This window comes from Somniosus microcephalus, chromosome 5 (genome assembly GCF_052327205.1).
Source record: "Somniosus microcephalus isolate GS21.2 chromosome 5, FLI_Smic_1.0, whole genome shotgun sequence".
NCBI lineage: Eukaryota > Metazoa > Chordata > Chondrichthyes > Squaliformes > Somniosidae > Somniosus > Somniosus microcephalus.
In genome coordinates, this window is record NC_140991.1 from 139589686 (window position 1) to 139615971 (window position 26286).

A 26286-nucleotide genomic window follows, 5' to 3' on the forward strand; every position below is an offset into this window, starting at 1 on the left:
CTCACGGGGTGTGGAGCTTACGACCCAGCGGTAAACATTGCCCTGGCGATTAAGCTCCCCAGCACCATGAGCGCCCAGCAGGCTGAACTGTCTGCGGTGGTGTACGTTGTTACACACCCCGAAATCTTCCCCACCCCCTACATGATTTGCTCGGAAAGCATGTTCACGTGCAATTCGTGTACGGAGTACCTAGCCATCTGGTCCCGCCGCGGATACACCTCCGCTGACGGGAGACACCTCACAGTAAAGCCCCTGCTGGAAAAGATCCTGGCGGCAGTGGGGGAGGAAGGGGAGGTTTTCATCCACAAGGTGAAAGCCCATTCCTCCACAGAACCCTGCGGCCAAGGCAACCAGCAGGCTGACTTGCTCGCCAAGGAGGGTGCCCGCACAGGCACTTTCTGGGACCTATTTGGGTCCAGACCCATGGCGGCGGTCAGAGGCAGGGACGGGACCCAAGGGAGTGTAGGGGTAGCATTAGCCCCAGACCTTAAGACGGTCCAAGCCCAAGACCCCGTCCTCAAAGCAGTCCTCAGCGCTGTAGCTGACGGAAAGGGAATAGAAGGTCCGTACGGTACAGCGACCCTCTCCGTTAAAGAGGGCATGCTGTTCTGGGGGGAACAGTGGGTTGTGCCGCAGCGGCACCGGAGGGAATTCCTTCAACTGGCCCATGAGGGTCCAGGAGCAGGATACCCCAGGCCTGAGACCACTTGGCAACGGGTGGAACAGGCGGGATGGTGGCCGGGACTCAGGGACGATGTCCGCGAGTTCTGCGCAGGTTGCCTTGTGTGCGCTGCGAACAACCCTGACCCCCACAAAAGGAAGGTCCCTATGGGATACATCAGGAGGGTAGAGGGACCATGGCAGTCGATACAAGTCGACTACATCGGGCCCCTGCCCACCGCCCAGGGAGGCTATAAGTACTGCCTAGTCCTGGTGGATGTGTTTACCAAGTGGGTAGAGGCTTTTCCTTGCAGAACTGCCACAGCTCTGGGTACTGCCAGGATCCTGGTCCGGGAAGTGTTCTCGAGGTGGGGACTACCACAGTATGTGGAGTCCGACCAAGGGAGTCACTTCACCAGACAGGTGATGCAGAACACCCTGATGCTGCTAGGCATCGAAGGGAAATGGCACATGGCCCACAACCTGCAGTCATCCGGGATTGTAGAACGTATGAATCGGACCCTCAAAGAAAGGTTAAGAAAGGAAACAGTGGACTCGCCCCGTAAATGGGCCGAGGTCCTACCGTTGGTTTTGATAGGGATTTGGGCCAGCCAGTCTAAATGCATGCGGTATTCCCCGCACGAGCTAATGACTGGCAGGGTTATGCGGACCCCCCACCCATGTACTAGCCCCGGTGATCATGGAGGGTCAGCTCAGGGAGGTAAACCGGGACAAGTTTGCCCGAAACCTCTTTGAGCACCTGAAGCAAGTCCATGAGCAGACGGCTGGGAACATGGGAAGGCAGCATCGGAGTAACCGATTGCTGCACGAACCGAGAAAGCACCATGAGCGGGAGATAGGAGATCAGGTTATGGTAAGAAATTATGCCCGAGTAGGTAGTTTGGAACCATTGTACATGGGGCCCTACAGTATTGTAGATAAAGCCAGCCCCATGGTATACGCTGTGAAGATGCCCCGGCGTACAAAATGGTTCCATATCAACCGGTGTAAGCTGTTTACACCTGAAAGGGGAAAGCAGCCAGTTGGGGTAAGGTCTGAGGATAAAGATCCTCAGCCTGCAGCAAGAGCGAGTCCACAGACTGCACAGGCAGGCGCTGTGGCTTGCTTGAAGGGAGGGACCATCCCGCCCATCGATTGGGACACTCCCCCACTCTTCTGGGATCCAGACGAGGGGGAGGGGCCTGAGGGTAAAAACCCCGCCTCTAACCCAGGTGTAGAGAGGGAGGGACCTGAGGTCGAAAACCCCGCCCCGGACCCAGCCATGGGACCTGGGGGCGGAGACTCTCAGCTCGCAGCAGCAGGCTGCGAAGAGTTACCTGCCCCTAGCCCGGGTTCGGGAGAGGTCAAGCCTGGGGGAGCAGCAGTTCGGGTAAAAGGCCCATCGGCCAAGAAAGCCCCACCCGCCAAGGTCCCCACGGATGCCCCAGCCGAGAAAGCCATGGTCACCAGCCCTCCAGTTACCAAGGGCCGCCCCTCGAGTCAGGGAGAGGTCCAAGGACACAGGTCCTCAGCCAGCAGCCACGGGCTGCGAGGAACCAACAGTGAAGGACGGTGCAGTCACGCCGGGGGTAGCGGCGAGCCGCAGTCCGACCAGGGATTAGCCTGGCCGCCCGGAGACAGGCGGCGGATGTATATAGTTTAGTTTAAGTTTTAGTTTAAGTAAAGTGTAATTATTTAGCTTAAGTTTGGGTGTTTTTTTGATTTAAGTTAAATAAGGTGATGGGTAGTTTTAAGTAAGTAATCTGTTAAGAGTGTATATATTTGGGTTGAGGTCGCGGGACCCGACCATGCTTCACCAAGCCAGAGAATCTCTTGGGGACCTGGCTGCATGTTTTTACATCTTTTGCAGAAAGACTTTCGGGATGGAAGAGATCGTGATCCTATTCACCCTGATTGGGATGAGCGTAGAGAGACGGTGCAACGTCCAAGACTCCCACATCTACGCGTGCTCGGGAGACAGAGCACCCCTAGCGATCAATGGGAGCGGTGAATGGGATGCAGAGGAGACCGCCGTTTACGTCCACAAGGGAAGGTGGCCAGGATGGCTGGGGTCTAATTCATCTCAGTACTCCAGCCAAACCGGATTCACGTACGGGGAAGCCTCCCTCCTGTGCCCCAGGATACGAGTCGTTACCACGAGGGTCAGCATCACCGTTGGAAAGCGAATATGTTTGATGTGTAAAGGACACATTCCTCTGGATAGGTGGTGGTGACTCAGAAAGTTGAGCAAGGACATGAGGAACCCCGAAGTCGAGTGGGAACGGTTGGGGAACAACACCCATCGGACGATTACAGGGACTCGTGGAGGATTAAGTGTGTGTTGGGACAAGTGGTGGGAACCGGATCAAGGGATTTACATCTGTATGTGGGGGTCAGAGAAGGTCTGCCCCGCAGACATATCCATCGTTTTCCACCGGCAGTGGCACGACACCGGGAAGGGGATGAGGTGGGATGCCAGCCGGAAGTTGTGCGCAATCCCATTCTCCCCGATCCCAGTCAATGCCACTGAGCTGGTAACCCACCCCTGTAAGCCCCTGCCCATGGCGCAGGTGGTGAGGTTATCCAGGGAAGGTTGCCCCACCGCCACCAAGGGCCCAGGGAATGGGTTGGTACTAGTCCCCACTGATCAGATGCTGTACCAGGGGGTACACTACGCGGTAGCATCCGTGATTTTAAATCTCACCGAGGTACATTTACTGGAGTGGTGCCCCAAAGAAACAGAGCAGTTATACCAGGCCCTATTAAAGGACATGTTCAAGAAGTTTTACGAGTTTGATTTTGCCCACCTGGACAAGACCGAACTGTACACCACACACCGAGAATTTTTGGGTAATGCAGGGAGGCAAAGAAGGGCTGTATGGAATGATGTTTTTACTGCGCTTAATACTGGGTCCTCTGTCATCAACAGTTTAGATGACATAGAGCTGCAGACCCAGATAAACGGTTTAAAAACACAGTTAAAGAAAATATTGCTGGATGAGAACAAGGTAGTGGGCTCGGAGTTGCATGAGGACCAGGCCATGACGGTCCATTTAAAGGAGATCATAGCCGAGTTGGAAAAGCACGCAACAACGGTAAATGCTCTCATAAGGGAGGACAGAAGTGCTTCTGACCAGGCTGCGCAGAATGAGGTGTGCGTGTTATACGGGGCGTGATTACTGGGCGAGGGCCGCAGTAATCTGGAGGGTTTAAAACAGGGTTTGGTCCCCTCCTGGATTAGCAACAAGCACCTCGCAGCCCTCCACCCTTTTGAGAATGCATTGAGCCCGTGCCAACTCCGGCTAGCCTCCGAAGCCTATCCAGTCCCCTTGGATTGTGGACGGTCCAACCACACAATCATGGGAGTAGTAGTTAGGATGCCGGTCATGGGTTGGACAATCTGACCCGCGCCGGTATACAGGGTTGAGAACATTGGAGTCATTCAAGGGGGTGCACACATTCGTTTCACAGTGGTCCCGCCTTACGTCATTAAGTGGCAGCACGCTATGACAGGTACTGACCTCTCAGGGTGCCGGAGCCAGGGAGCACACATAATCCTGTGTCCCCAGCACTTGAATGCCTATTCGAAACCGCAGTGTGGGTTCAGAGCTGCTGACGCGAAACCTATAAATTGTACCATGGAGGCAATGGCACAAGGCCATGTTCCCCCGCAGGTAGCATATATAGGAGGTGGGACATATTGTGTCACCACCGGCGCGTCCCACTACCAGCATGGACAGCATAGCTAGTGTCCGGTTAGTGACAGCAATTTCTGTTTTAAACCCGAGGCAGAAGTTCAAGTGGCCCAGGAGCGAATTGTTCCCATTCCTGAACCCTCCACTGTTCACCTCACTGTGAAGGAGAATTTTACGAATTTGCAAAAGTACGTAGCGCACTTTGGCTACGAAATTCCCCCTCTCCCTGAACACCTTGCCAAAATACTCAAAGCCGTTATAGTTTCGCAGAAACATTTTTACACTCTGGAGCAGAAAACAGTAGAGATCGGGACTAAGATATTGGATATTGTGATTCCACCCTGGTGGGACATTTTCAATAACATAGAGGTCCCTTCGTGGATCAAACTGGCTTCCCACATTCTTGTGGTTTGTCAGTTAGGGATAGTGTTGTATTTAGTTTGTATTCAGTGTAAGGGAAAAGGTCAGTGGTCAAAATTCCAAAACCAGAGGATCTGGAAGGAACATTATGTAAAGGTGGAGGGAGATACGCCGGTTTAAGTCTTTTTCCCTGTATTTTGATTAAAAGGTTGTTGTTTTTGTGTGTTTGTTATTTTTAATAAAGGTTTTCTTTTGTTTTTTTGTGATGCGGTTTAATAAGGATATGTGTACCAAGTGGTGCAGGGGTGTTGGACCCCCTCCATACTTGGATGTGTGTAAAGTCTGTAATTTTATCCTATGTTTGCTTATGTACACTACATTTTCGCGGAATGGGAAGTGCATGTGTCGTGGGTATATTAGATAGGTAATTAGAGGGGAAGGTTGACTATGGAGGGTCAGAAAAATTTTGCTCACCTTAAAAGTATAATACTTCAAGCAAGTTTTAGTATCACAGGGGGGAGTGTAAGATTTGCAAAATTTCTACATTTCCCCAAAGGTTATTATTAATAAAAAGGGACCCTGCGTGGACATTTTAAATCAAAAAGGGTACCCAAGATGGCGTCCATGCCTCGTGGCAGAAAGCCTGTGAGATTTTAAAACTTGGACTCTGCGACGCAGGCAGCTTGTGGAGAAATCGAAACCAAAGCTGCAGTTTCAGTGAAGAGAGACTTTGTATTTTGAAAGCAGACAGGACTTCGAATTATGTATTAGATCAAATTGGAGACAAATCTAAACCCAGTTACGCCTATAGTTAAGGCCATCAAGCAGTTTGCATAAATAATCGGCAACCGATTAAGGAAGCCATCGAGGCTGGACAGGCCCATCAAGGTGCATTCATAACAAAACAAGTTAATTATCGGGCCGGTGGATGCGATTACCGGCCATCTAAAAACAGTTAGTATAGATTGCTACCATTATTTAAAATAGCCCGCCAAGATTAAGACAAAGAACTAACCTGATTTGGCGCACAGATAAGGGTTTTTGAAAGGAGTATAATTGAAGGCCCCAGGTAGCAATCGCTCTCTGCTCTGCTCTTCTCTTCTCTCTGGCCTCTCCTTGCTCCTCGCCCTCGTGGCTGTTGCTCTTTCCCCGTCTCGTGCTTACCCCCTGGCCTTTGCCCGTGCCTTTCCCCACTCCATCTGGAATCGCCCAGGCACTGCATCAGGCGGACACGGACAATTCAGGCCAGGCAAGGCAGGACGCGACGAAGGCGAGGAGGCAAGACGAACTGAGGAAGATAACTGAGGAGACGAACTGAGGAGAGGAACTGAGGAGATGAACTGAGGATAGGCTTCGAATCATTGGGCCTTCAGTCTCAGCTGACCTGCGACTATCTTTATGCAAACTCAAACTGTCGGCCGAGGAAGAGGAACCATCATCCCTGCAAGGTAAAGCACCCAAGCAGAGACTTTAACTTTGGGGTACTCGAACCTGGACAACGCCCTTGCAGCACCCGGAGACCACGTGACGGTGGCACACTCCAGAGAGCACCAAGAGCGAACCCCGAACCCCACCGCTGTTTTGAGTTCAGCAGACCCTTTTGATTGGTGAGCATAAACTCTGGCCCCTCATAGTTTAATCTAGTTAGGTATAGGGGGTGGGATAAGGATAAGGGGATTGTTAAGATAGTTGTTTTCCCTCGATGTGCCGTGTGTTCCCCATTCCCTGTATAAGTATATAGTTATTTGTATTTGCCTGTAATTTTATACACTGGTAACTTCTCATAAGACTGTGTTATTTTTCTGTTTAATAAAATCTTGAGTTTTGCTTACATCCAAACCACCTGTCTACTCGAGTCTTTTCTGTATCGCCGCCTGTACCTAAGTCCGGTGTCTAGAACCCAGGGGCGTGGGAGCGATTCGAACCACTCACAAACAGTCAGCGGCATAACTGACTGGGCATATGCGCCAAACAACCACCACACGCCACCCCCTACACTGGGAACAGTTTCTGTTTATTTACTCTATCAAAACTGTTCATGATTTTGAACACCTCTATGAAATCCCCTCTTAACCTTCTCTGCTCTAAGGAGAACAACCCCAGCTACTCCAGTCTTTCCATGTAACTGCAGTCCCTGATTGCAGTACCATTCTAGTAAATTTCTTCTTCACCCTTTCCAAAGCCTTGACTTCAGTGCATCCCGTAAGCTCCAGGGAACCCGCACAGCTGGCTGGTCGGTTTTTCAGTACAAAACCCTTTAAGGGGCCATGCGGCGCAAAGCAAAATTAGAGGTAAAATTGCTTAACATACTTCATAAAACGTAGTGCCCAGAATTGAACATAATACTCCAGCTGAGGCCTAACTAGTGTTTTTTAAAGGTTTAGCCTAACTTCCTTGCTTTTGTATTCTAGGCCTCTATTTATAAAGCCAAGGATCTCATACGCTTTTTTAACAGCCTCCTCAAGTTGTCCTGCCACTTCCAATGATTTGTGTACATACACCCCCAGATCTCTCCATTCCTGCACCCCCTTTAAAATTGTACCAAATTGTACCAGACTCGTACTGTGATATAGTTCCACAGATCACAGGAACTTTCTGGTACTTTGCTTGAGTGGCTACAGGGTGTTTCTAAGTAATGGTAGGGGGAGTTTTAAATCCCGGCCAGTTGGCCGGTAGAATGCGCGGGATGACCATCTGGGAGTTGCAGTGGGAGACCCAGTCCAAAGGGATGGGAACTGGGCGGGGGGCAGTTAAAATGGAACGGGGGACTTACCCACTCAATTCCTGCCCCGATCTGGCCTGCTGCAATTTTAAATTACAGGTGACAAGGACACCCAGCCAAAGCTGACGGGGCCCTTTTTAAATACACACACCGGGCTCCAGTGATGTTGTGGGACCCGACTGCTATATTTAATGGAAGCCTCAGTAGAGGAGCAGTTGTGGCTTCCTCACCAGGCCAAGTCTGCTGGGAATAGGAGCCAGGGTCAGAAAATAGCCACATTGCTGGTATGTCCTGGAAGCTAATCTCCTGGCATAAACCTCCTCTGCACTCTCCCTTTGACAGAGATGTTTCTTGGAGAGATTTTGGCCCCCTGAGGGGATCAGGATCTCTCCCTACCTGTCGACAGCCTGGAACAGGGCCTCCAAAGCAGCATTGGCGCACCTAGGGATCTGTTCTGAAGGTCTTGCAGCCATTTCTTTCTTGAGAAGCGTTCCCTGCTCTCTGCAGCCAGAGTGCACCTCCTACTTAAGCGGAGCTAGCTGCCTTTAAGTGGTATCATTGAAGCCCAATTTCCCCCCTGCCCCCCCACCCCAAAAAAGGCACACAACCAATGAATAGCGTGAATAGAGCTGACAGCACCAATTTAATATGGTCTTTGTGCCTCTTCACATGCAGCATGCGGCTCGCCCCCACAGCCCGTTTTCAGGTGCGCTCGAATTTCTAAACCTCTGTGTTAAGCATAAGACACCTACGTAGACATGCACTTGTCTTGGGGGGGCGGGGGGAATATAGGCGCTCTATCTCAGAGTTACAGTCAATGAACTCCTCTTGGTGGAGCTCTCAAAACAACACAGTCTTCCCTAGAACCTTCTTGTCCCTCCCTCCTCCCTAGTTCCACCTTGGCTCAAGTATTGTACATCGGGTTGGTCTAAAAATATCAAAGGGTACCAGTATTTACAGGCAGTGCAGTTTGGAGAATGGGTGCTACAGTGTTATAGGCCTATCTCCAGCTCACAGTCCTTGCACGGCTCTCCGGTGGGAGTGTGGGATTGTTAAATTACCTCTACAGGCAGGTATTTAGGATCAGAGGAGATTTCTTCATTAATTATATATTTTTTGTAAAACATTTTGGTGCGTTGAAATTCTACTACAGGATGAGATAGTAATTTGTGCTTAAAGGAGTTAACGTTTGCTAAATCAATCAGTTCAGCTTTTCTATAAAAAGTACAGTCTATAGCCAAAAGTAAATATGGGGTCCTGAATTCTGTCTGCTGGTTTAAATCAACCAAAGTCGTGCACTGACATCTATCGCCTGCAGGGCCCCGAATCAGGCCTCCTAGACCCTGGCTCAGAACCTGAACAGGCAGCTCTGGTACAGTAAGGGGCAGTCCTTATATGTAGCCTTAGGTGGAACCTCTTGCTTTTCCCTCTGCATGGTTGCGTTTCCCGCAACTTGGCCAAGGTTGGCAGCTAGTTGTCGTGCCCAGTCTGCAGCACAGTGAACTAATATGTTGTGTTCCCAGGCACATGTATAAAAAATGTGTTTCCACTTGTAAAATAGACCAACACTTCATAATGCCTTTTACAGGTGATCCCTTATAAACTAATAAAAGAAAGACTTGCATTCACCTTTCACAACCTCAGGACGTCCCAAAGTGCTTTACAGCCAATGAAGTACTTTTGAAGTGTAGTCACTATTGTAGTGTAAGAAATGTGGCAGCCAAGTTTTGCACAGCAAGCTCCCACAAACAGCAATGTGATAATGATCAGATAATCTGTTTTAGTTAAGTTGATTAAGGGATAAATATTGGCCAGGACACCAAAGATAACTCCCCTGCTCGTCTTTGAATAGTGCCGTAGGATCTTTTACATCCACGTGAGCGAGTAGACGGGGCCTCGGATTAACATCACATCCAAAAGCCGCATTCAGTAAAGGAGCCATTTGTTGGTATGTGTTAGTGTATATATGTGCAGATAGAACAACTCTTACTAATACAGTTGGCAATGAGACCAAAGTTAATTCATTAGGGTGGTGTGTATTTGTGGCCACTTTTCAAGTACACATCTAATGACAGAAATCACTTTTGGCGCTGATTTTTCTGTTTTACAAGTCTGGACCTTGTGGTTTTTGTGAGAGTGTCAATCTCTCAACATTTCCTCTAAACCCTTTTGGTGGTGTTCTGGCAGGGCAGGATTTCTGTCTGCCCCTATGTTGAACCCTGACCCGAGAAACTGGGTGAGAGTTCATCACCCATGTCGGTTCAAGGTGGGACTCATGCCGCTGAGTGGGAGCCTGCTATTTACCAGCAAGCAAAATCCCAGCGGTTCTGCACTGGGACTGCCGCTGCAGCACCAGAAGAGATGGCCAGGCAGTAAAAGGAGTAGAAACACCCTAAGGATTGGAAGATTAGCATCCTGGTAGGAAGAGACTGAAGCCTACACAAGAAAGTAAGTGAGACCATGGGCTGGAGATAGGCCTCCAAATCTGTAGTCCCCGTTCTGCAAGCACTGGTATCCTTTGTTTATTTTAGGCCAAGCTGCCGTACAATACTTGAGCCAAGGTGGAACTAGGAAGGAGGGTGGGAGAGGAGGACCCGACAAGGCCCTTTCCTTCCAGTGGTCATTACTGCCGTTTCCCGGGCCCTACTGTCACCTTCCCCATGGCTGCCTCATCAAGTGGTGGTAAGTGGGTAGATGGGAGTGGAATCCTTCCGGGACCTGGGCTCGGTCATCCACTGCTATTTGCATGTGGCAAGTGCAAAAGGAGTGGCAGGGGGCTCGAAAATGCCAGGTGGGGTTGGTGAAGTGGTGGTAGACTTCATTGTCCTCAATTTATGCTATTCTCCAATGCAATCTCTCCCAACCTTGGGTGATCGGGTGAGGTTATGGAGGAGGCCCTTGTCTGTCCAAACTGTGCACATTGTATAGCTGAGCCAACATGTGGGCGAGCAGCTCCTAGGTCTTTGTCAAAACTAATCTGATTTAGCCGAAAGAAAAAGCACAAAAGGGCCTAAGGACAATTACCTCTCTGATGTTCCCTCTCTCTGTGGAGGTGCCTGGTCTCTGCTTACCCTCACGGAAGGGAGATCAGGGAATGTGAGGGAAGGAGAAATCAAGCTTGCAGTTCCCTAACACACTATGCCATCCCCTCAGTAGTTTTAAATTTTTGTTTCTCATTCTGACTGCTGATCTTTCTGTAATATCTATCACCACATTTAAATTTTTTATGTCAGTCTTGTTAGCCAGTTTTTTGTGAGGCCAGGAAGGCGGTAAAATGGAAAGATCATGATGGAGAGATTTACATATTGAAACGTCTGGAAATGGAACTGAAGCCAATATCCTACCTCTTTTCCAATCGCAATAATGAAATCAACATTCTGTTCTTTCATAACAGGGTTAAATTCTCTTAGCATGGGGCTCAGAAAGACCAATCCCTTCCAATTTCATCAAGATTCAGCAGGGAACCTGCTTGTTGAACCATCTGGGGATAGTTACACAAAGAGCGCATACGTTACCTGTACATGACAGCAAATGCAATGATGCATTTTATGGTGATGTCATTGTGACATTTGACTAAAGATGAATTTGGTTGCCTGGCAACAAGTCCCGGTTCACATTTGGACCAAGTTTAAACCGCAGTGCGTTTGAATGCATGTTAGCGTAAAGCCAGCCTCTGGAAGGGGTGGGTTGTCATGTGTTATGAGTTCCAAATATGCGACTGTTGACGTTTAGATTGCCAAGACCACGATGGATGCCATTGCACTCCAGCACAAGCATGTGGGCGTAAGTACAGACAGAGAAAAATAGAGATAGAAAACAGAATAAGAAAGTTAATAAAAGAGAAATAGAGAGACAGGCAGGTAGAATCAGGAAGATAAAGCAGGTAGAAGCCTGGATTTTCCTCTTCAGCGTGATAACAGTCAGCAGTGTGTTAGCTCAGGACGACTGTCCGTCCGACTGCCCCAGTGCTGACCTTGCTGACGTTTCCGCGCCCAGTCTAATTTTATTATTTTGGGTGTGTTGACAGCTCACCTGTATAGGGGCGGGGAATGACATTCTGCTGCAGGGTTTAAAAGCTTGTAGCAGGTTAAAGATGCAGGAATCACAGAACTTTTATTTTTTTGGAAGCAAATCTTTGCAGCCCCCAGTTTTTCAGAGGCAACTGTGGAAGTACTGCTGGCCCAATCAGGCAGGGAAGGAAGTTGCTGTGGGCAATTTTCAACATCACCACAAATTGTATCGCTGGCCTGTTATAGAATCATTGAAGGGGAAAATGACCTTCCCTATTTGGGATGGAATGGAGAAAGGCTGGAAAAGGTCGTTTCCAGGTGCAGTGGAAGGAGGTGGCCAGCACAGACAGTGCCAACTGCTTGGCGCCACCCACTGTACCTCAGTGCCACAAGAGGTTTTATGACCTCACCAGGTCAGGAGCCAGCCATATCTTCCAAGAAGGCATGGAACCAATTATGTCTGCCACTTACAGCAAATTTCTCCTCAACATGCTGATGTGTTTCAAGAGCTTACCACTAATGACCCGGAGATATTGCAGGCCATATTACACCCCAGCCTTCACCTGTAAGTGTTACTTTACTCAAAGCCTTACGTGCAGGCAGCCCTCTAAAAGTCTCACATGGTGGATTATCGCTTGGTTCCTGCACCTGTCACCACCCCCACAGGACCTGCTGGAGTTTGACTACATTTCATGGAAACCAGATGACATTCTTAATTATTTGAAATTTTCCATAAAAGCCCACAACACCAGAACACCAGAGAGAGATTGGCTTTAGTTGTTGCTCCCCGCAATCACTCCATTGAGGAGTCGGCAATGGAATTCATGGGAAGGCAACCAGCAGGAGCAGCTGTCAGTTTATCATCACATTCTGCTTCTTTTCCTCCTCATCCTACTATATCCCACGTTATAGCTCATGAACAGATCAGAGGCCATGAGGAACAGTGCCTGGTACTAGCGGCATGGCAGGAATGAGCTCACATGATGCTGCTGTCTCTCAGGAGCGCAGCACATGTCTGCCCTCCTAACAGCCACCCCAGATGCCTGCACATGTGACAGAGAGGAGACAGGGCCAGGCCGCCGTATAGCAGCCTGTAGCGAGTCCATATCAGGACTTTGCTGCCTTGAGGCAAAGGCCACCTGAGTCCCAAGAGGTCCCGAGAGGAACACAGCAACCAGCAGCTTTACAGAAATAACAATAACATGCATTTATATAGCGCCTTTAATGTAGGAAAACATCCCAAGATGCTTCACAGGACCATAATCAAACAAAAATCAACACTGAGCCAAAGAAGGGGATATTAGGATGGGTGACTAAAAGCTTAGGCAGAGAGGTAGGTTTTAAGGAAGGTCTTAAATGAGGAGAGTGAGGTGGGAAAACAGAGGGGTTTAGGGAGCAAATTCCAGAATTTAGGGGCTAGACGGCTGAAGGCACTGCCATCAATGATGGGGTGACAGGAGTGAGGGATTCACAAGAGGCCAGAGTTGGAGGAATGTAAAATTCTTGGAGGGCTGCAGAGCTAGAGGAGTTTACAGAGATAGGGAGGGTGAGGGCATGGAGTGATTTAAACACACCTAAGAGAAGTACAAAGGAATAGAAGGCCACACACTGGCACCACCTCAAGCATGGTGGAAACTAACAGTATGCACACACATAGCATGTGAGTTAATTAAACTGATAGTTGCACTAAAGTTGATGGCCGCGAATTTAATGGAGGAGGCGGGATGGGGGCAGGACAGTTGGTTTCTGGTTCTGGTCCTGCTCCCAGCTGCAGCAGCTCTGTAGACATGATTTTATCTTGATTGGCCTTGTTAAGCCCGCCCTGCGGGCTTCCTGGCCAATTAACAGGAAGCGGGTCTGATGACGTCATTTGATGACGCGTCATCAGCCAGTTTCCTTAAAGGGACCACATCCACATGGAGTTTGACAGTTGTTCTGTCAGTGTTTGACAGCATTGAGGTGCTGCAAACACTGACAATCACTGCAGTAAGGTGAACGCTTGCACCTAGGCTCTCCAATGACTCCCTCCATATGTTTATGAAGGAAGTCACAGCATGCAGGGAGGTTCTCTTCCCTTCTAAGGGCGGAAGAGACCTCCCCAGGATACCAATGCAGCCTGGTTGCACATTGCACAGGAGGACACAAGCAGGGATGTCGTCAGGAGTCCCTGGCTGCAGTGGAGCCAACCTTTCAATGATCTCAGTGGATCAGGAAATGTTACTGCAAAAGCCACACTCAAACTCACCCTGCTGTGCCACTCATCACATCCCCATCACTCTGCCTCCCCTAACCTACTCCTGCACATCCTTACTCACACCAACTTACCTTGCACCTCCACCCAACCCTCTCTCTCTATCTACATTATCATTTCCCATCTCACTAGCCACCCCTCACACTCATCCTACTGTAAGCATACCAACTAACAACATACAAGGGTAGGCATGAGAGGTTTAGCCAACGTCCATGTGAAGTTTCTGGTAATGTGTTGTCATACAGTGAAATCTCTTTTTCCAAAAGTGCCCCTTATTGGACAGATCTGAGTGCACCTTGACAAGTGTCTTACTGAGTTCCAGTGATTGTTCAGACATAATTTTCTCCTCCCCCCCCCCGCCGCTGCCGCTATAGTGATGTGTGTGCATGGAATGGCTTGTACATTAAAGGGATGCTTCACAGCGCTGGTGTGGGATGGTGTCAACCTGGTGCATCATGTGGCAGCCAGGGTTTACAGCGTCAAGTGAAGAAAATCTGGCCATGGTGATGCCATCACTGGCCTCCTGGGCAGCAATGTTGTCAGGGGCTGATGCCCTGTGCAGCATCAGGTGATGGCGGCAAAGGTTGGTGATGTTGTTGGTGATGTTGGTGTTGGGGCTGATCGTGGAAGTATTCAGAGGACCAAGGTCTGATTGTTTCATTGGCTCCGATGTTGCTGCAATAGATGGCAGCTGCAGGTGAGATGACAGAAGCGATCTGTCAATGGTGAGAGGGGTTCTCCCAATGAGGTGGCACTGGACATACAGTTGAATCTAAAAACTTGTAAGCTAAAGAAATCTCTCTATGTATTAAAAATGCAGTAACCAACAGTTTCTGTGCTCTGAAACTCACCATCTGCAACATGGCATCCTTGACACCACTTCTGCAACTGTCATCTTTTCACAAACATCAAAGCAGACTCACAACATGCCAGGTTCAGCTGGCGTGTTCCCCAAACAGCAGGTAACCCGGTGGGGAGAGCATAACATTGGAAGTAAGCCTGAAAATAGTCTTACATTGGCTCTTAACAAGCCAGTTAACAATCTGAATTGTCTCCCCCGCCGCTTGGTGTCGGGTCAGTTCTGCGCCGACAGACCCGACACCTGAGAGACTCGCTTGGAGGCGGGTTGACAGTGGGTTTCCTACCCGCTGTCAATCTTTGCTATTTTGACAACGGACCCGCCTCCAAACCCGCCCCCTGAGCGCTATAAAATTCGCGGCCGATGTGTGTGCACATATTGATGCCCTGGCGTACATGGGATCCGTGCCCCTCTTTTACCCATCAGTCTTCAGACACATTGGTGATTCTCACCCAGAAAGAAATGGCACTAACTCATTTGCTATAAACACAAATATCCTTTGGCATGTACTCCAGTTGGGATGATGCCATTTGGCACCTTTGTTGCAGCGAAATAAAATGAATGCAGACCGTAGCAAGAAACGTCACAGAAAGCTACAGTGAATGAGTTAAATCCCCCTAATATGTGATAGAGCTGTGCCATAAAAGTTAGTAAATAACAATATTTCATTCAGGCTGTGTTTCAGGTTTTATCACAGGGAATTATGATTTCCTCATAAATCATTTATGCTAAGCTGATAAATGTACATTGGGAAGAGCTGAAAAATATAAAGTGACAATTCCCTCTATTCCCACTCTCCAAAAGAAATCTTTAAAATAAATGATGTGTATGTTTGAACGTTTTGAACAAACACCTATAAAACCAAGTGTCTCAAAGTGCAGGTTCAAAAACAGCACTTACATATAGGTAAGTGAAAAAGGAGGATTACTCAAAAAAGTTCAACTGTGTGCATACTTCAAGGTAAATTAAAAATATTACAAGAAATAAATGTAAATGTTTTATATTGAAGAAACAGTCTATTAAGGTTAGTTTTAGTTTTGTTCTATATTGAGTTTAGGCTTTAAGCTGCACTTAGTAAATGGAAATGAAAAAAGCTCAATAAATTACAGTATCGAGGTTGTCTGCTGCCCAGAGAACAGTTGGTTCTCATCTGCACAGCAGATGTAGATTAGCTGCACACACAAAGCAAGGACTAATTCTTTTAAACCTTCCAGGGTGTGTGTGCATGTGTGTGTGTCTGTGTGTGTGTGTGTGTGTGTGTGTGAGAGTGTGTCTAGGAGTGTGTTAGTGTCCGTGAGTGTGTGTATCTGTGATGGTGAGTGTGTGTGCGTGAGAGAGTGTCTATGTGTGTGGGTGTGTGTCTATGTGTGTGGGTGTGTGTCTGTGTGTATGAGTGTGTGTGAGTATGTCTATGAGTGTGTGTGTCTGTGAGTGTGTGTGTCTGTGATAGTGAGTGTGCAGGTGTGAGGGAGTGTGTGTGGGTGTGTGTTTATGTGTATGAGTGTGTGTGAGTATGTCTATGAGTGTGTTAGTGTCCGTGAGTGTGTGTGTCTGTGATGGTGAGTATCCGGGTGTGAGAGAGTGTGTGTGTGTGTGTGTGTTTCTGTGTGTGAGTGTGTCTATGAGTTAGTTAGTCTCCATGAGTGTGTGTGTCTGTGATGGTGAGTGTGCGGGTGTGAGAGAGTGTGTGTGTGTGTGTGTGTGTCTGTGTGTGTCTGTGTGTGAGTATGTCTATGAGTATGTTAGTGTCTGTGAGTGAGTGTGTCTGTGTCTGTGAGTGTGTGTGTCTGTGATGGTGAGTGTGCAGGTGTGAGAGAGTGTGTGTGGGTGTGTGTGCCTGTGTGTGAGTGTGTCTATGAGTGTGTTTGTGTCTGTGAGTGTGAGTGTATATGAGTGTCTATGAATGTGTTTGTGTCTGTGAGTGTGTTTGTCTGTGAGTGCATGTGCGTGAGAGTGTGTGAGTGTGTGTGGGTGCATCTATGTGTGTATGTGAGTGTGTGAGTGAGTGTGTGTGTGAGAGAGTGTGTGCATGTGTATGTTTGTGAGTGTGTCTTTGAGTGTGTTACTGTCTGCGAGCATGAGTGTCTGTTTGCGTGAGAGTGTGTGTGTGTATGTGTGTATGTGTGTGAGTGCGTCTGTGTGTGTGAGAGTGTGTGTGCATGTGAGAGTGTGCGAGTGTGTGTGCTTGTGTCTGAGTGTGTGTGTGTGTGTCTATGAGTGTATTACTGTCTGTGAGTGTGTGTCTGTGTGTGTGAGAGAGTGTGTGTGTGTGTGTCTGTGTGTGTGCATGTGAAAGTGTGTGAGAGTGTGTGTGCATGTGAGAGTGTGCGAGTGTGTGTGCTTGTGTCTGAGTGTGTGTGTGTGTCTATGAGTGTATTACTGTCTGTGAGTGTGTGTCTGTGTGCGTGAGAGAGTGTGTGTGTGTGAGTGTGTCTGTGTGTGTGCATGTGAAAGTGTTTGAGAGTGTGTGTGCTTGTGTCTGAGTGTGTGTGTGTGTCTATGAGTGTATTACTGCCTGTGAGTGTGTGTCTGTGTGCATGAGAGAGTGTGTGTGTGTGAGTGCGTCTGTGTGTGTGAGTGTGTGTGTGTGTCTGTGAGTGTGCATGAGTGTGTGTGGGTGTGTGTGTGTATGTAGTGGAAAGGTTTAGTTCAGAAGCAGGAGGAACAAATTTTTGGAACACAAAAAGACTTCATTATTACAAACACACCATAGCTTCGTTAAGTGGTTTTTCTTATCAGGGTTTGATCATATTGAGGTTAGAGCTCCATTCCTGAGTATAAGATATACTTAGTTTGGATGTTTGTTATAATAGAACATATATAATAATTCAGTTTATTGTAACACGGTTTGGCTCAGCTATTCAGTGCAAGATGAGAATCAAATTTAAAATATATATTTCGCATTTGGATTGTTTGGTTCCTTGGTTAAGTTATATCTTAGTTTCAAACTACAGTTGTAATTTACAGTATGCTTGGGGTCACAGACAGACTTGACTATCACTCATGGGAGCACATGCTGCATAAGTATTATATTTATTGCCAAAAACAAGCTCACTAGTGCAAGCTCAAATCAGCTACTCAAACTTCCATAAACGCTGGACTGTAGCTGATGCAACTTCTGGTCTCTGCCATACATTTCCTTAGCAAACAGCTTAATACTTCCAAATTTACATTTGACTTTGATGAAAACACAACTAAGAGTTCCCCTCAGTCCAAGAGAGCTCCAACTACATAAGCAATTAGAGACAGCCAGAAAACACTCACAGAAACTGACTGCACTTATACAAACACCATCCGGAACCTTCACCAGACCTAAGCACAATTGCCAAAATGTCATGTCAAAATGTTGCTAACTCTCTCAAAAAGGAAATGCCCACTTTTCACCATTTGGCATTCGAAAAAATTTCTGAAAAATAATTTGAAAAAAGATCACAATACTGTATATTCCTACTGTTTATTTTCCTTCCCCAGTTCCATTACCTTGTATTTGTCTAAATTAAATTCCACTTACCCGTCTTCTTAATCTATATAGAACCCTTTGTATTTGGTTTACCTCTTGCCTATTGTTTGAAACTTCGCCTCCAATTTGGTGCATTTTTTAATTTAATCATGGATGTAGGCATCGCTGACAAGGCCAGCATTTATTGCTCATCCCTAATTGCCCTTGAGAAGGTTGTGGTGAGCAGTCCTGATTCTGTAGCCTGATGGGTGCAACAACACTTCATACACATAGAACGATCTCACAGGAGGCCTACTGAAATTATGAGCCAACCTATGGATTAGCTTTCCATTCAACCAGTGCAAGTGCGCACAGGAGTGCCAGAAGTATGGAACATTTTGTTGGTCTGATTTTGGATTTTGCCATAATGATCTGATGTGCTAAGATGTGAGCATGGCAAAACTTTCAACTGTAAGTTGCAGCTTGAATGTGTGCCTTACTGAAGATGCTCAGGGTAACAATCCTTGCACCCAGCTCAGGCAACAGAACATCTACTTCAGTAGGCATCAAACTCCATCACTTGACCACAGACTCAACTTTGTGCCTTTACATTCGGTCGGCCTTCACTTTGTTGGGCACCACAGGAAACTTTCGATTAACCGGCCCCTAAATAACCGGAATGCTCTATCCACCGGCAAAATTCAGGAGTCGGTTCAGGTAACTTTTTTTACTTTTAGTTACTTTTTTTACTCCATTTGTTGCTGTGCAAGGGTGTAGCTGAAGCTGTTGCTAAGCTACAGAGATGCTTGCAACTTGTGCCGATTGTTTTGAAGCTGTATGGTTTGTTGCTTTATACGGAGCTCTGAGCTCCGTATCTTTTACTACAGCGTTCGGTTATCTGGAATTGTTGATGAACCGGCAACACGTCGGTCCCGTCCGTGCCGGATACCAGAAAGTTTCCTGTACTTCCTTCCTGATGGATACAGCCTTTGCGATTGCTGTTATCTGTTCTAAATGTACTCTGAGCCTTTATGAAAGTGAACAGAATTATCGTTGTAAAATGCGGCCAACTACCTTTAAGTGGACCGTTGATTTTCCTGGGAGTGAGCACTAAATTTTTATTTAAATGAGCAGACTTGCAAGATCAGCATTAAAAAAATATATGCCCTAGTGTGCATTGCAATCCGGTCCCAATATCTTTGTGCTAGGACTGGAATTTCTACATTGAGCAACTCATATTGCATATAACACAAGCCAGTGCAGAGTAAAGCTCTCTCCAAGAACATAAGAACATAAGAATTAGGATCAGGAGTCGGCCATTCGGCCCCTCGAGCCTGCTCCGCCATTCAATAAGATCATGGCTGATCATTGACCTCAACTCCACTTTCCCGCCCCATCTCCATATCCCTTGATTCCCTTGGAATCCAAAAATCTATCTCAGCCTTGAATATACTCAACGACTCAGCATCCACAGCCCTTTGGAGTAGAGAATTCAAAAGATTCACAACCCTCTGAGTGAAGAAATTCCTCCTCATCTCAGTCTTAAATGGCCGACCCCTTATTCTGAGACTATGCCCCCCAGTTCTAGACTCTCCAGCCAGGGGAAACAGCCTCTCAGCATCTATCCTATCAATCCCCCTCAGAATCTTATATGTTTCAATGAGATCATCTCTCATTCTTCTAAACTCCAGAGCATATAGGCTCAATCTACTCAATCTCTCCTCACAGGACAACCCTCTCATCCCAGGGATCAATCTAGTGAACCTTCGTTGCACTGTCTCTAAGGCATGTAGGTCCTTTCTCAAATAAGGAGACCAAAACTGTGCACAGTACTCCAGGTATGGTCTTACCAAAGCACTGTACAATTGTAGTAAGACTTCGTAGAATCATAGAAACTAACAGCACAGAAGGAGGCCATTCAGCCCATCTTGTTCATGCCGGCCAACAAAGAGCTATCTACCCTAATCCCACTTTCCAGCACTTGGTCCGTAGCCTTGTAGGTTAGGGCACTTCAAGTGCATATCCAAGTACTTTTTAAATGTGATGAGGGTCTCTGCCTCTACCACCCTTACAGGCAGTGAGTTCCAGACCCTCACTACCCTCTGGGTGAAAAGATTTCTCCTCAAATCCCCACTAAACCTCCGACCAATTACTTTAAATCTATGCCCCCTTCTGCTAAGGGAAATAGGTCCTTCCTATCCACTCAATCTAGGCCCCTCATAATTTTATACACCTCAGTTAGGTCTCCCCTCAGCCTCCACTGTTCCAAAGAAAAAAAACCCAGCCTATCCAATCTTTCCTCATAGCTAAAATTCCCCAGCCCGGGCAACATCCTCTTAAATCTCCTCTGCACCCCCTCAAGTGCAATCACATCCTTTCTATAATGTGGTGACCAGAACTGCACAGTATTCTAGCTGCGGCCTAACTAGTGTTTTATACAGTTCAAGCATAACCTCCCTGCTCTTATATTCTATGCCTCGACTTCCTTACTCTTGTACTCCAAGCCCCTTGCAATAAAGACCAACATGCCATTTGCCTTCCGAATTGCTTGCTGAACCTGCACGTTAACTTTCTGGGCTGGATTTTCATTCAGCAGTCGAGAAGGAGGCGGGACTATAACTTTCAGGTTTTAGTCCCGCCTCCATCGACGTCTGGCCAATCCACGCGATTTTCCCTTGATTGACCTTGTTGAGCCCACCCAGCGGGCACAGCAGGCCAATTAAGGGCCACCCGGCAACAGGTGACGTCACAGACTGAAATTTCATCTGTCAAGAGGTGTTGACAGATGAAATATCAGTGTTTCACAGCTGTTTGAAGCTGTCAAACACTGACAGTCTGACTTCTAACCTGAGTCCTTCTACACAGACTCAGTTAGAACTGTCACCGGCACTGAAAGCTGAAGGCTGTCACTTTTGACAGATCGCAGCCATTCAGCTTTCAGTGCCGGCTGAGTGATGGACTCCCGACGCCTAGAGGAAGAAAGGCTGTTAAGGTAAGTACAGGTAATTTAAACTTCTTTACACACTTTAGATACACCAAACACACTTACCTTTGCACTCATGCACCCATCACTCACCTGAACACCGACATCGCGCCCCCTCCAAGTCCTTCAACCCGACGGCCCGCCTGCTCTAACCTGGCGTGGTTTGGAGCCATCGGGAATCCCACACGACACCCCTCAAAATAGGGATTAGGCTAAAAACTGCCTGTTAACTACCTGTTAACAGGCAGTTAATTGGCACTAATCCCTTCCCGCCTGGGGTCGGCGGGTCCCAGTGCGGGGCGGGTACCCGCCTCCTTTGAAACTTACGTGGAGGCGGGTTTTGGGTGGGATGGTGTCGGGACCCCCAAATTCAGGATTTTTGCCCCCCGCACGCCTAAAAGCCCGCCTCACGGCAGAGTGAAAATCTAGGCCTCTGTGTTTCCTGTATGAGGACAGCTAAATATCTTTGAACTACAGCATTTAATAGTTTCTACTCTACCCCTACATGACAGGCTTTAACTCCAACCTCAGAAGGGCACTCCCTTTTGCAACAGTGTGAATTTTTCCATTTCGCACACCAACCATTCCTGTGGCCTGTCTGAGGAGACAAGGAAATTGGTGGCATTTGTGCAGAATTGGGGCAATTTTGTGCTGTGAATTCAGACCCACCTGCAGCTGGGTTGTGACTGCCAAAACCCATTTCACTTAGAGTGCTTACAGGAGGCAGACAGAGAAGGATGTCAGAGCCGATTTTCCTAAACTTTGCTCCAGGAAACTTCCAATCCCCAAGTGCAAAGGTCAAGAAAAAGGGGGGAGACATACAGCAAGTTGGGTCGCCATCCCATTTATGTTGACCTGGGATTTTCACTGCTTCTTGGGAGGGGGCAAAGTTGGACTGCAATTGAGATAGGAGGGGGCGTTCCAAGCCTCCCATTTCACTTTCCTTCTAATTGGTCTATCGGGCACCCAAGCAAAGCGACGGTTAAAGATATCAGGTGCTGGGCCTAGCATTGGAACTCCTGTGGACCTGAGGGTCTGCAAATGATCCTAGGACAACAGTTAGGACATCAGAGAGGATTGAGAGGACTGCAGCTGGGCACCAATTCCCTCCCTTCTTGTAACTTGTCTTGGAGGTGTTTGTAACAGGGATTTATGAAGCTTTGAGTGCATGGTGCGTACCCAACACTGGGGTAGGGAGGTGCCTGGAAAATAAGTTCCTGGACCTCCATGCCATTGGTTTCAACTGAATTTGAGTCCAAGTGCCAGAGGTGAAACTGGAGCTTGTTAATTCAGTGTGCGACTCAATGACTGTCATTTCTAATAAATCTTTTTGTATAAAATTTCCAGAAAATAATTAAAAATAAATTTAGCATTAAAAAACACTGATCAATGTAGGACAGCAGGTAGCATGTTATTCACAAAATCGAGATTGTTTCATAATTTGAGTGGCACACATCTTTTGTTTTTTTTTCCACAAATGATATCAACTTGTAGAAGCTACTTTTAAAATATTTATGGATTAACAAAGGCACTGCTGCATTCTGCCATTTCCAAACAATTCTACAGCTCGATATAATTATTTTATGTGGTTTGTTAATATTAGTACATTGTATAAGAAGAGATGGAAACTATGAAACTGTTTTAAAAATAAATCAAAATAACTTTGGACCCAGTTCTGACACTGGAACATTTCTCTGCCGGTCCAGTAGTCTAGAGTGGGTGATGAAGGGGGGAGAAGTTCTGAAACCACTACCTTTATTTTCAGCATCATTCACGTCATGAAAACTTAATTAATATGATGCACGTTTCCTCCAGCATCAGAATCAGTGCAATAGTGCTGCAAATAGCTCGCTCACACCACGGCACAGAGACAGTTTAGAAGAACTGCAGGTTGGGCTTACACTGATAATCAGCTCCATATGTCAGAATCTGCATTTTACTGGCAGTGAGACTGAGCTCATGTTACTAAATGTAGAGCTGTATTCAGTGCATTCGTGGCAGTTGTTTTCTATGGCAACCGCCACAGTTTTGATTCAAAATAGCAAATGGACCATTGTTTTTTTATATTTCCACAAACAGCATTCACTTAATATCTTAGCAATACATCACGGGGGCTGACCATCATGTTCACTGACTGGGATTTTGAAAAGGATAAATTATTAAGGTAACATTTGTAAGCAGCACCGTCCGCAAAGTTAAGTGGTTGTCATTGTGTGCTTGTGAGAAACATTTTCTCCAGTTATGTCTGCGGGGAAGTCCTGGAGAAAAGGTCATGCAATTTCTCTGGGGTTGTTGCAGTGCATCCGGTGAAGTTACCCCACCCCCATTTATTTTCTGTCTGTGACTGGTATTTCCAAAATATGACATATTTTATTCCACACTGGGATCATTAAAATAACATTTAAAATAATTGAAATACCAATCGTTATGCTTGGAATAAATACACAAATATGCCAGCTCAACCAGTATTCGGGATGATTCTTTAATGTAACTGCTGTTTTAGTAGCACTTTCAGATACAATGAGAAAGAAGAAAAGAAAGACTTGCATTTATATAGCGCCTTTCACGACCACTGGACGTCTCAAAGCGCTTTACAGCCAATGAAGTACTTTTTGAAGTGTACTCACTGTTGTAATGTCGGAAGCGCGGCAGCCAATTATTATGAGAGAGCCACGTATTATGCTTTGACTGAGAGGTTTGAAAGAGGGTTCCTTCCACTCCCTATCCTGAGTGATATCCTGTACTTTGTTCAGCACTAGATTACAGATACTGTTTGAAGGTGTGAGGCAGCTTCTGTCCATCCAAGAATGGATTCCAGGATGCTTGGTATTTCTCCAGTTCCAGGTGGAAGTCTCTCTTGAGCACAAAATGGGTGATAGCAAATCTGCAGCCTGTTTTTATACTCTGCCCAAATTTCTTTACCATTAAAATCTCTACTCTTTCTTTATTGCTTAAGGGAATATGTTCAAATTATCTCTGTCTAGTTTTGAGATGTTTGATTATTGTGAAAATTTATATTAAAATGCTACTATTAAGTTAAATTTAACTCACAATGGGTTAACTTCTCTGAGCAGCGCCAAGAGATGTGTATTAAGGCCAGATGAGCCATTGTGGAATATTGCTTCTCACATACCATTTTAACTTTAAACATTGGGGCCCTGAAATTCTGCTGTAATTCTACTGGTCTCCAGTGGGAGACTGGCAGAGCCATTCAGCAAATAATGTAAATAATGTAAATGACTGAAAATAACTGTTTACAATGTTTCCCTGGAGGTCCTACTGGTTTCCTGTCAGAGTTACAACAAAAGACCAAAAGAATGGATTTTCAGGACCAGAAAGTCCATTCTGGAATTCCAGTAAACTTTCTTACCCATTATGTCAGGGAGGCATTTATCTCATACCACATCAGGTTGAGACTGGCTAAGAGCCATTAACCCCTCCCAGACTGGAGTTTGAGTCATTATGCTAGTTTAGTTCCTTTGCTGTGAGCTCAGCAGGGAGTGTTGCAAGGAAGGCTCCTTTGGCGGAGGATTGGCAGATACATGCGCAAATGGGGTTTCCGTCCAAGTTATGGTGGAAATCATATATATATAAAAGTATATATTTATATATAAATATTACATTTACAAATATGTAAATTAGGGGCTTCATGTCTGTTGAAGGACCCATTAAGAAATTCATCAGCAATGAACAGGGCAGATGTCAGGTCTCTCGGCTTGGGCACGCACTGGTCACGCAACGCCGAGCTTGGTCATTTCCATAGTCTAGTCACACCTCCAACGCAGGCACATTACTTACTTTCAGGCCTAGTGCCTGGAAGGAGGAAGAAAAGTTGGCTGTTGCTATAGGCCTGTGAGGCCTACAGCAGCAGCAATGGCTGCCATGGCTTGGGCCAACTAGCTGCCGTCCAAAAATGGTAGAAAAAGGCCTCTAGCCAATCCTTGACCAATGCCCCTGAAAAGAAGAAAATTGACTTACCTGTAGGCCACTGCCTCCAGCTGTCTGATCAGAGGATTGGAGAGAGGTTGACCACAAGGCCGTAAGGCCTGCTTTATCTGGGCATCTCTCCAAATGGGCATCCAGTTAGTGATGGAACAGGAAAATTAAGCATGGGCTAGGGACACCCCCTCCCTCACATCATTTAACTGACTACTCTGGTCTGCCTCTGCACCAATTGCAGGTTTAGTTAGTCCACCATCCTCCCTCAGGGGAAGCACTGAAAATCTTTGGGCAACAAAGGGGTGGGGACCTGGCATCTTGGGTCTCTGCCCCTATTTTCTGCGCTTAGTGACCAATGAATAACTGTTCCCTGTACATTAACCATTGGAAAATTGGCCCCGTTAACATGTCTTTCAGAAGTAAAAAATACTGAAAAATCCAACAAAATAGGAGTTTACTATCCAACTGACTTATTCTAAAGTTTGAAGTGAGAAACAGATGTACTGAAAGTTTTACAATAGTAGTTACTTAAGCTCACTGTGCTATCCTAGCAGTTGGGAAAAAGTTGCTTTCTTCCTCTGCGCCACTAATGTCAAGCCTGAGGTACTAAAGGAGACTTGGCCTCCCTCCCCCAGTACAGCTGCCTCAACAATTTTCAACACATGCCGGAAGAGAATGTTAATGTTTTTCCAGCTTACCCATGGGTTTTTGGGGGCTGGTCTGTCTCAGCCTTATTCTAACAAGGACAGTTTCTTTACTCTGCTAGATTTTATCTTCTGTTTGCTAAAACATTTCTAGCATTTTACTTCAATATATGCTTTATATTGTGTTTGCTGTTCCAAATTACTTTGTGTTCAATAAAACAGTAAAATATTGAAATATTAAACTAATTCTGACATTTTCAATGCAATTATACTGCCACTTTTGCATTACTGTGCAAAGGTTTCCACAATGATGCAAATTGACAGCAGTGTCAGGATTATCCTCCCTGCAGTGGTGTTTCAGCAGGGTATGGTACAGGGTCTAGTACAGGGTATGGTACAGGGTCTAGTACAGGATATGGTACAGGGTCTAGTACAGGATATGGTACAGGATATGGTACAGGGTCTGGTGATATAGTGGTTATGTTACTGGACTTGTAAATCCAAAGGCCTGGGCTAATTATCTGGAGACATGAGTTCAAATCCCACCATGACAGCTTGGGAATTTAGATTCAGTTAATACATAAATCTGGAATTAAAAAGCTAGTATTAGTAATGGTAACTATAAAACTACTGGATTGTTGTAAAAACCTATTTGGTTTACTAATGTCCTTTAGGGAAGAAAATCTGCTGTCCTTACCTAGTCTGGCCTATACGTGACTCCCAA